The sequence below is a fragment of the Amblyomma mixtum genome, chromosome 1 (assembly GCF_055824585.1).
Source record: "Amblyomma mixtum isolate Tamu chromosome 1, ASM5582458v1, whole genome shotgun sequence".
Taxonomy (NCBI): Eukaryota; Metazoa; Arthropoda; class Arachnida; order Ixodida; family Ixodidae; genus Amblyomma; species Amblyomma mixtum.
This window is the reverse complement of record NC_143012.1, coordinates 254,523,234-254,535,221: the sequence shown is the minus strand read 5'-3', so window position 1 is coordinate 254,535,221 and position 11,988 is coordinate 254,523,234.

Here is an 11,988-nt window from a genome sequence, read left to right as displayed (position 1 = left end):
AGTTTGGCTGCTCGCTGGGCATGGATGACCAGTTCTCTCTGGAGAACCGGGTCGCCGCTGGAGAGCAAACTCTCCCACTGTCCCGCACTCGGATTTTGTATTCTATGGAAAGCCTCGTTTCTTTTGCATTCCCACGTGATATAATACAGGGTGGGTTTGGCCCCACACCATGTGCATATGTCCCTGTACTGATCCGGGTACATTTTGCTTAGTATATGTAAGTTCGCAAAGGTTCCCGTTTGCAGTTGCCGCCAGTACACTGCTTCTTGTTGATTTAAAAGGTTTTGTGGGGGAGGATACTTTGCCCTCATTCCTCTGTAATAATTCAATATCTCCGAATACTCCGGGACTACCCGGAAGAACTCCTCATGGGCCGCGTGTTGGAGCGCTCGGTTCGTGTGCTCGCGACCTACTTCGTCGGCCCTCTGGTTGCCCTCGATTCCAGTGTGTTCCGGTATCAAGAAAATAGTGTGTCTGACTGGTTATTTGGGAAAGTTTGCGCGAAGAAGAATGCGAAGTGCTTTCCGACTGATTCTGCCATTCATGTAGTTACGGCATGCCTCTTTGGAGTCTGTGAGTATTACTAGGGGTCTGTTTGCGCGATATTCCTCTACGGCCGCTAGAACAACAGCCGTTTATTCTCCTTCGGTTATTGTGCAATCCCATGCCGATGCGCAAATGATTTCCTTACAGTCCGAATTTATCACTACAGCTACGGCTTTCTGCTCTATATTCCCCCTTTTGTAGGGGTATTGCGTGGCGTCGGTGTATACCGTATTCGCCTTGCCTGCCAGATACTTTTCTACATATTTTGCTCGCGCGTTTCGCCTGGTTTCATGTAGGTTCGGATCCATGTTTTTTGGCAGCGAGCTTACCTTAAGCGTGCAGCGGATATCGTCTGGTATGCTCCCAGTTTTTCGTTCTAGTCTTTTAATTTCTGTATACCCTAATTTTAATAGGAGCGCTCTGCCAGCGGGAGTCTGCTGGAGTCTCTCTCGCTGCGTTGCCAGTTGTGCTTCCCTGAGCTTTTCGAAGGTGTTGTGAACCCCGAGGCTGAGCAGCTTCTCCGTTGCTGTATTGGATGCGAGATGGAGAGCTGTCTTGTACGCTAGAGCGGGCCGTGCGGACTTCAGAATTTAGGGCTAGCGCATCAAGTGTCCCTAAAATTTATTCCGGCGCCAAATTAGCGTGCTTCTCGAGGTGACAATGTCATTCTTTGTCAGCTTGAGACATGAATTATCTAAAGTATCGTTAAAACTTCGCGTTGGACGATTTCAGCGGCACACTGTTTTCTTCACCAACGCTGAATGGGAAAACTTGCTCTGAACTGGAGACGGCGTTCCATATTGTCACGTTGTAGTGACGGCAGTCCAGCGGTCAGGAAGACACCAGAAATACTTGCAAACGAAGCTCTTTATTTGGGCTGACTTGCGCCCGCAAAAGAACTGACTCACTTGGTGGCGGCGTAAGCAACACGCGTGCTCGTCCATCGTCGAACTACGAATGTCCGCTGCTCGCGGCAAGGCTCAATTTAAAGGCGGCAAGGAAACTTCCAGATAACAGGGCAAGATCATCTACAGTAATCTAGAAAAACCTAGATGCAGCCTTTCATGGCTGCGATCAATCGAGATTAGACTGGTCGCTTCTCGCGTCACCAACAAAAGTGATAACAACCCTTTCCTGCAGTCTTGAGCGTGAACGAACAAGCACTACAATGATATGTGGCATTACCCCCCTTCCAATGAAGCATCGTCTCGATGCTTTAAAATGAAAATAAACACGGAGAATGCTTCGAGAACTTAGAGTCCTTTAGCGTTCCTGATGAGGTGTAAGGGCAGCGGTAAAAGCTGCAAGTCTGGCCGTGTCGTCGTCGTCGTCGGTGTTGTCGTCGGTGTTGTCGTAGTTTTTGTCGTCCCTGTTGTCGTCGTATTTGTCTTCGTATTTGTCGTCGTAGTAGTCGTCGTCGTCGTAGGGATCGTCGTCGTCGTAGGAAACGTCGTCGTCGTAGGGATCGTCGTCGTCGTAGGGATCGTCGTGGTCGGGATCGTCGTCGTCGTAGGGGTCGTCGTCGTCGTAGGGGTCGTCGTCGTCGTAGGGGTCGTCGTCTTCGTAGGGGTCGTCGTCTTCGTAGGGGTCGTCGTTGTCGTAGGGTTCGTCGTTGTCGTAGGGTTCGTCGTCGTCGTAGGGGGCATGGTCTTCTGTTTTCGTCGATGGAGGATCTTAGTACTTGCGCTCAGAAGCAACCTCACCTCCAGAGGCTGCTTTATTCAGTTTAACCTTCGGGGGCTGGGGGAGCGTGCACGCACTGCGTAGCCTCGGCTAGGAGATACATAGCGCGGTGACGATGGCGAAGGGGATCGTGTAAGGCGGCAGGGCGATGAGTATTCTTCCCGACGCAAAAACTCCTCGATTTCGGCTGGTCGCTTGCCGGGTCGGGGTCGTGGGGCGTCATGAGAAAACCCTCAGATGCCTATTCTCCTGTATGGGCAGTACCAGAGAATGTGACCGGCTTCGCCTCAGTGGAAGCATAGTGAGCGGCACTGGTCGGGTGTTCTCCACTCGTCGCATTTCCTCGGCCATGTGCGACGCTAGTAGGACGGGCGAGTTGGGGCGAGAGGGCGGCGCTCCAGCGCAGCTGGCTAAGGGTGATAGGGGCTTGAGTCCCGTCGTCGAGGTACAGGGCGGCGCACTGCTGTGGCGTAAGTCATGGCTGGAGGCTCCAGAGGCTGCGTGGTAGACTGGAGTCAGGTCCTCCGGTGAATAACTCAAAGGGCTGGCGTCACGACTTGCAGGGGTTGTCCGGTACCTGGAAGGCTACCCCGCACCTCCACCAGATGTCACGTTGTAGTGACGGCAGTCCAGCGGTCAGGAAGACACCAGAAATACTTGCAAACGAAGCTCTTTATTTGGGCTGACTTGCGCCCGCAAAAGAACTGACTCACTTGGTGGCGGCGTAAGCAACACGCGTGCTCGTCCATCGTCGAACTACGAATGTCCGCTGCTCGCGGCAAGGCTCAATTTAAAGGCGGCAAGGAAACTTCCAGATAACAGGGCAAGATCATCTACAGTAATCTAGAAAAACCTAGATGCAGCCTTTCATGGCTGCGATCAATCGAGATTAGACTGGTCGCTTCTCGCGTCACCAACAAAAGTGATAACAACCCTTTCCTGCAGTCTTGAGCGTGAACGAACAAGCACTACAATGATACGTGGCAATATTTCTCTTTACTTTTGATATTGCAGCGAAGTGACGACGCACGAATCGTTTTCTTACTGCAGTGCTCTTTTCAGCACATCGGAAGCTTATCATTGATGATCTTTCCGTGATGCGGAACAACGGAATTCCGGAACTAATACAAATAGAAGACGAGCCCAGCGTGGCCTTCCGTGACTTCCCTTGTCCTTGAGTACTTAGGCCTCACAAAATCTACGACAACGAAACTTTTGAATACTTCACTTTTGGGAAACTACTGACGTGGACGTATTTCGCTAGCGCACATGAATAGTCGTAAGCTAAATAAAGCACGTGACCGTACTGCGCCCTCTGCATGATACATCTTGTTCAACGTGATAAATGACATAAAACTCACCATCTCTTAGAGGAACTCAAGCTCGAATATTTTTCTGGTTGCTTGATTTTTCAATTTACTGCACTTTCGCAGCTTGAGTAGACTTTACGTTTAATGGTATCTTATTTTCCATGAATGCATGAAGTGCCTTATTTGTTATGCAGCGAGACTAGAAAAACGTCTTTCTTTCTTGCTAGCATGTAGTACCATCAATCACTTCGCGCGACGTCAAGCGAGGTGCGGCACTTCGAGCAACATTCTAAAGAAAGAAAAATTCTCTTATAAAACGGACGATTGTGTTTTCAGAATAAAATATTATGGGGTTTAAAGCCCATCTGACGTCTTTCAATATCATCGTAAAATGGCCGCTTGTTTTGTGCAGATGATCAAAACGAAGAGTGCTGTGCGTAAAAGAAATTAAGTACTGTTATTCCCTTTGCTTCACATTTCTTGAATAAACAAAGAAGGGGAATGAGGGGCTCGTTCTAAATATGACAGAAGCCAACAGCCACAGAAACCAAGGGGCACGGGGGATTTTTTTTTAAAATTCATTTATTTATTTTGTGGTGTTGATCAATTTATAATATTACTGAATATGTCATCCCTTAAAGCTAACTGATTAGAAAAGCAGAAGAAAAAACAACCACATGCCACCGGTGGGATCCGAACCCACGACCTCCGAATTACGCGTCCGGTGCTCTACCTCTGAGCTACGGCGACGGCTGTCAAACCTTCTGCTTTAGGGGGTATTTATGTTTACAAGTAACCTAACCTTGAGAGTGTTCATCAGCGCCACCCACGTTCATAAGCGGCGGACGTAGAACGTCCTGAGTTACCGCAAGTGTGACGTAGAACGTCATCGAACGGAGAGGGTGGAAGCTGTGTGAGAACCCTCTTATGCTTCCTATGGCATCAAGGCTGCCAGAATCGAGGCCCTCACTAAGCAATTAAGCAAACAAAGAAGGGGAATGAGGGGCTCGTTGTAAATATGACAGAAGCCAACAGCCACAGAAACCAAGGGGCACGGGGGATTTTTTTTTAAAAAAACACTCTCAAGGTTAGGTTACTTGTAAACATAAATACCCCCGAAAGCAGAAGGTTTGACAGCCGTCGCCGTAGCTCAGAGGTAGAGCACCGGACGCGTAATTCGGAGGTCGTGGGTTCGGATCCTACCGGCGGCATGTGGTTGTTTTTTCTTCTGCTTTTCTAATCAGTTAGCTTTAAGGGATGACATATTCAGTAATATAATAAATTGACCAACACCACAAAATAAATAAATGAATTTAAAAAAAAATCCCCCGTGCCCCTTGGTTTCTGTGGCTGTTGGCTTCTGTCATATTTCTTGAATAAGTGAGTCGTAACGATTACTTATAAGCACATATCGTTGAAAAAAAAAGCTAATTAATTTCCTTTGTTTCCTTCAAGGTAGCCATGCACAGTCGAACCTGAGATCCGCATTGGAGATCCTCGTATTTCATACTGAATGCATGTTCCACTTGAGACAGCACTTTTCGCCAATCGCCAATCTTTCATTTGATGTCAGATAGCCGTCAGCAAAAATGTCAGAACAGATGCACTTAAATTGAAGAGAAGTGTGCGTCATATCAGCGGACGATTCGGAAACGGCAGCGATTTTGGTTCGCTTATGTAGACACAGATAGAATGACGGCAAAGATGTTGACTGCCCGCCTTTCCCATTCAGTTTATACTTTTTCCTACAGTCCCACGGACGATGCTGGAAAATATAAGTTGGGAATTTTTTGCCTAAACCCGCCATTTGCCGACACAAGAGAGAAATTGCTGTTTTGTTAATCTGTTTTTGAACGTCTGAATTATCGCCGATAAAAACTGCCCACAAAGGGTTCTGAACTGCGCAGAATAACTAGCGAAGAAGCATTTACGATTAATACTGTGTACCGTAAACACTTGATTTGTTTGACGCCTTCACCCTAGTTCGAAATAGTGTTCCTGAATATGCAGGCTTCACAATTTCGCACTGCTTACGTAATGAGCAATAATGGTGCGTACCTGGTTATGCACAAGGTAATTTTCGAGCGCCAACTGGTTCACATGCTTTCTTTGGCGGGTCATCTATGTTTGGCTCGAAAGAAAACCAGGCTAGGTAGCTTCACTGACGACGCTTCACAAAATTTTCTGAGGTCGCTCGGTAATCAGTCGGTAATTTCCCTAATGTCACCCCCTGGGTACGTGACATACCTTACTCTTGCCCAAGACCATTTTTTCATCGGTTGCCGCTTTGACAGCAACGCAAGGCATACGGAATCATTAATTAGGTTCTTAAGTTATCCTGCCATCGGCCTAGTTTCCACAGACCCAACTCTGTGTCACTTCGTTAATAGCAGCACCATCTGGAGCTCGTTAAGTCACCGAAAACGCAATGCACATAAGTTCTGAATATCGATGCTGCATTTCCAAACATCATTGTTTTTTTCAGGCAAGAAGGTCGGAGTGATGACTGCCAGTTTTCAATCTGTATATCGGTGGTATTAAACAAATGTGAGAGAAAATATCGTTTTAGTTTACTCCGGATGACTTAGTCTCATAACTACACCGAACTTATTTTCTATGATCGTTTTTATAGACGTTCGCAGGAGCACATGACGTCGTCGTATTCTCGTTCGGGTGTAAATCAGAGGTGCTGTGTTGGATTCATTTTTTACGGTGATTGCTAGGGCGTTGTTTAGAAATGCTGTCACAACTGCGTAGAAAAATATAGTTCAAAACATTATATTTTATCAATGCAGTGCGACTATCAGTCCTAAACGTAGATAGTAATTCAGCGTCACAACTCTCGGGCGTAACGCCATCGAGTTTATTTCATCCGTCCCCTGAACCTTCTCACCTTTTCGAAGCTCTTTTCGTTCTTCGATTGTTAGGCTGCTGTCATAGACAGGCGGCAATATTTAACTGAAATAATTTAGGAAATACCATCTGGAAGAGAAATGTCTGAAAAAACAAACTCGACACGCATTTTATGCTGTTTTTTTGCGGTCCTCAGTAGGGTTCGATAAAAATTACGACTTAAAAATGTAGTCCTAAGCACAGCTTGGTAGGCATGAAAGATCTCGCTGGAATAAAAGGCAAGAAACTTTATCTGGCTAGTCTGCTCCATATCCACACATCAAGCCTTCTCATCCGGTTCACTATCACGTTAAGTTGTCTATACGCCAGCGCCATGGAAAGCTGATCAAGCAAGAAAGTGCATGTGGAGGCTTGCTAAGCGAAGGACAAAACCTAGAGTGGAGGTACTGAAATAACTCCTAAAGCGGTCATTTCTTAATGCATGTCCGCAGGGACAGGAACGTCCATTTGTGCGCTGCTTTTCTGAGAAGCGCCGTCGACAAACGCTGCTACGACGCGGGGGCTTTTTTCTCCAAGGGGCGACTGAAGCTCCACGGTCGATCGCTGTGCCAGCGTCCCGTTGCGTAAGGAGCCTTCCTCATGGCACCCATACACAGGATCGATCCTGGTAATGCACTCCTGTCTCGACGGGGCGGTCGGGTTGCACCCAGACGTGAAGAAAAGCGACTAGCAGAGTGGCGCCAGCCGCCAGCATCTCGTCTGAACTGCACGATGGAGCAGAGACTGTTCTTCCCGCTGGCACTTTAACGATGTGTGCAGCAATAAATATTCAAACAGCTGTCGAGCCCTTTTAAATTCTCATTTTTTACATTACTATGCGACGCTTTGTAGTTGTTTGTTTTCAGCAATTCGTTCATAGTTTTCTGTTAGAGAAGAGTTCTTTGACGGTTTGCTTGAGGATGCATTTTGACTCCAGTTGTATTGCGACAAATGGTGCTGGCTTGAATAATAAGGTCGCGGTGATATTAGACACCAGATGCACTCGGTCAGTGTTCAATCTTCGCATGAAACTCCATTAATGTGCCGTAAGCTTATTTCCATTTCTTCGGCTTTGCACGTGAGTTAGTATTAGCTAAAAAACCACTGGCGTCAGTAAAAACTGTGATAATTGCTACCTGTATGTCAATAAAGTGGTAATAATACTTACGTTGTTGCTCTGAAGACCTTGGACTATACAATATAAAGAGATATGGCACTACTTAAAGCATACACTGCCTGCTGGGAAAACGGCCATGAATCGGAAAGCATGTTTTTATTTTGGCTACGTCACAGAGAGGAATTAAGATCAAAATGAGCAACCAAACTACTATATGAAAGAAAATAAACCCTGAAATCTAAGTCTCGAGTTCTCCGAGGGCTTGCTGCTTTTTCAATGTTTTATTTCTGTGATCTACAGAGGATTCAGGACACTCAAATAACCCTCATTTCTCAGTGCTTCCTAAAATTTTGTGTTCGCTCAGTATCAGTCTATTAGATAAACGTCGGTGATGCCGAAAAATGCGGCCATAGTTCAAAAAAACGGCGGCGCAACTACGAAAGCACAAGGAGAGCTACACCTGCGCCAACTACCAACGCTTTATTTGACCAAAAATAAGCATGCTTATAACAGCGAACACAGACACGTGACACATAGCATGGTCGCTCTAAACACAGCCAGAGATCAACTTGAAAGATGAATTATAACCGATGAATTATAAAAGTTCTACCTTTTCAAAATCCTTCTTATTCCTCCTGGGTTTGAAAGCTTTTGCGTTGGTGGGTGTATTCGAAGGCATCATGCCTGAGTCACATGCGTGAGTGTCTGTTATAAAATGTTGTGCCTGAGCTTTTTTAGCGCAGTTTTTCAACGCCGCTGGCCTTATGTTGAAGGGAGGCGCCGAGCTCATCGGCCCAGCGTAAGGTCGCCTCGCTTGCGAGCTCCCAGCGGTCACTCGGCCGCACCTGTCCATGTTAGCCAGGGCCTGCGCGGACTACCGCTGATGTATCCCCGTCCATGAGGGGCAGGGGCTGCAACCGTCGCCAACCACCTAGGGTATAAAAAACGAGCCCCGAGGTCGGAGAGCAGACAGCAAGACGCAGTGTTGGGGTCTCCACTATTCGAGCGAGCACATTTCGAGAAGGCATTACGCTATCGGTCTCAGCTCCGAACCTTTATACTGCTGTGTAAATAGTACATATAGAGCCATATTGTTTGCTCCAGTGTCTGCTTTCTTCGGCCGGCCTTCCCTTGTGTAGACGCCGCGTCGAATGGCCGATAATTCGGCCTCTCTACCTTGACAACCAGCAGTCGCAACAGTGGTGACAATACCGGAATGCCGCAATCCCAACAAAATATGCCTCTTTTCTGTCAAATAAACAGTTTGTAGACTGCGCATGTGTTGTTCTCTTGCTTTTGCTGTCTTAGCTGCCCAGTAGTTCCGTTGCTTCATGCACCAACTCGCTCAACGTTCTGTTTTTCTGGATTACTTTGTTCTTCATTATATAATATTTATGCACGATTTTAACTAAAAAAAAAAGTTAAAACGAGCTGAAGGTGTCTTAAAAGAAGTAAGCATCATAATGAGGAAGCACTAATGCTACTACCTTTTTTTGTGGAAATTTTCAAACTAGAAAAAAAAAACACATAGAGACAGAGCAAGGGAGACACAGCTAGCGAAGCTCTTTAACGCAAAGTAGAGATTTCAGACAGTGTTTAAAAATTGCTGCGAAGTTACTCTGCGTAAAGAAGAGAATTAGGGAGAGAAAGGCGGAACGAGAGAGGTGAGGAACGCAATTTTTACACACTTTATGCTTCCATAAACGCGTCGAAGTGGGTGCATATCAAATACGCGCAGGCAAAGGATGCAGCACCTTCACTTGCTTTAACCAGAAATTTCTTCCACGTGGGGATCTCTTTATTGCACGCGGAATATTTAACCTTTCTTTCTGCGATATCGGCAGTAAAATTTGCCGAATTACCTTGCCAATATTGAAGTGATTATTTACCCGCAACCGCTAATTGTCTTATGGATTCGAACATGGCATTTGTTGTCTTTTCTTCCATTTTCTAATACATTTTCTTTACGGCAAAAAGAAAATAATTACGCTACTAATTTTCCGCATATAAACACTGCAAATAAGAATAAACAGGAACATTTTTCTATGCTTTCCATGGTTTCAGTTACTTCAGTCATTCTTTGTAAGTGTGTTGTAACGAGCTCTTCATTTCCCTGTTCTTGTCTGTTGAATAGTTTAACGAGGGCCTTGGTTCGGATGGTGTTGATGTCGCATGTAGCATTAGAAGGCTCTCGCACAGGTGTCCTCAAACCGTTCGATTACCTTCCAAGTGGCACTTGCAGTATTACGGGACATCCCTACGACCGCCGCTATGGTTGTGTGTGTCGCTGGTGAACATTCTCAAGGTTAGATTACGTTCAACATAGCTACCAGAAAATTAGGTTCGACAGCTGTCAACGTAGCTCAGGTGGTAGCATCATACTCGACATGAGGAGGTAGTGGTTTAGGATCCCACCGGATGCAGATGGTTGTTTTTCTTTTTCTGCTAGATTCTTATCAATTATCTTGCAGGTAGAAAATCGTTTCACTGCAAATTTTTTTTATTTTGAGGCTGCACAAGTGAAAAAAACTCAAACATTCCTCTATGCTTTCCTCGATTTCAGTGACTGCTGGCCTTCATGATATTTATTGCTCGAAGAAAGAAAATTAAGGAACGCACCTTGCATTTTAAAGGACTATTAACACGCTAAACGTACCGCTCGTAAACACTAAGGTGAGCATCTCAGTAGCATACCATGTCTAATCAAGTCATTATCCTCAAGAACGGCGGTGTTATGTTAGAGTTCTGAAACTTTCGCGAGTACATGGTGAAATAGACGAAGGTATAACGAGGGCATTATTGTGTAATCGCAAGGTCTCTCGCGCTCCGTAAAGATTAGCAGAAAAGCAAGAAAGAGACATGTGGAATAGGAACAGCGGGAACAAATTCGTCGCAGCTAAGCTAACCGGAGAAAGCCAAATCAGAGAGCGAAAAAAGTTTGCAGTGGCTTAGCTCTGCTATGCCAGGATATACGTATCGTGAGCAGTGACGTCACGTGGCTCTGCGCCGGCGGCAGGCGGCAGCGGCGAGCGCGCGCGGAGAGATGCGCCAGCTGTGCGCAGTGACGTCACTCGCTCCTCGCGCATGCGCAGTATGGTCGACGGAGGGAGCACGCGAAACGGCGAGACTGTGATAGCTCACGCTACAAAAGAGTTCTAGGCCTGGAGGCGCAGTGTTTTTTGTAATAAGGCATAGTGGCTATTGAGACGACGGAAGAACGTGTGCTGAACAAAACAGCGTGGATGAAAAAGAAGCAAATTGCTCCAACGCGGCGCCGCGAAGAATGAAGACAATTTGCTTGTGCCGCCACCGGCTCCCTGTGGTACATTGCCCAACTGTACTTCAACAGGTACGAAACAGAGCATTGCTTTGCTTTCTTCCTAAATTGTAATAAGACAGCAAAGAAACAAAACCTGCTCAAGCCGCTAGAGTGTAGCTAGACGTCTGTGAAGTTAATCATGTTTCGCTGCGCCTCCAGTGTGTTAGAACGAATACATCAGGGCGTAAGAGAAGCAGAAAAATGCAGAATACAAAACGTGGCTTCCTTTTAGCCAGCGCCGAGAGCCGAGTACAAGGGAGATAATTAAGCGCTCACCTGAGTCCACTTGTATGTCTACGGAACAAACATATACGCCAGGAGTTTTGGAGCAGACTTTTTGATTAAATTGCAAATTTTTAAGAGTGCTCGGAGAGAAAGAAGACAAATTCTTGTTTGTCTATTTATTTCTGTCCGTTTTTTTCAATCTTCTTAAAACTTTCGCCCCAAACGCAGACCAGAAAATATGCCTAAATTGTTCATTGTTTCCTCCAGGTTTATGCTGAGGATAAACGCTATGCAGACCGAAAAGCAACCGACCATGTTTCCGTAATTCATTGCAGCCCTGTCACCACAATGGTAAACTCCGTCTGGTGATTACGAAAGGCGGCAACGCCGGCTGGAAACTGCAATGTTTACTTTCTCAAATGTATCCTTATGTAAAAGTCAATATCTTGCTATTTTCCAGTGTCACACTCTAGGAAAATTGACTTTAAATTCAAGCAAACTGTTTTGCGCCAAACGCCGCAACAATATCGAAGCATCCTCCTCCCGTGTGTACTACCGCCTCCCCGTATCAGCCGATCGCGTTGGCAGCGCCTTCGAACATGTAGGAAAATGTTGTTGTTTTTTCTTTTTTATCCCGAAAAGTACCGGAAGAAAGTTCCACACGGAGGTATCAACATAGTTCAATGAGTTCCATATTTGCCAATAGGATATGTGGGCTACTTCGGGCGCGATACTTTACAGTTTAGTGTTCATCACGCTCATGAAAAAATCTTTTTGTAAAATATTTATCTATTCCTTGTGCAGTGAGCTCTTCGAGCAAGGAACTCGAAGCACCGGTCGCAAAGTGCGCGCGGAAAAGGACGCTGCGGTTCGCCTGCGAATCAGGAGCGATGATG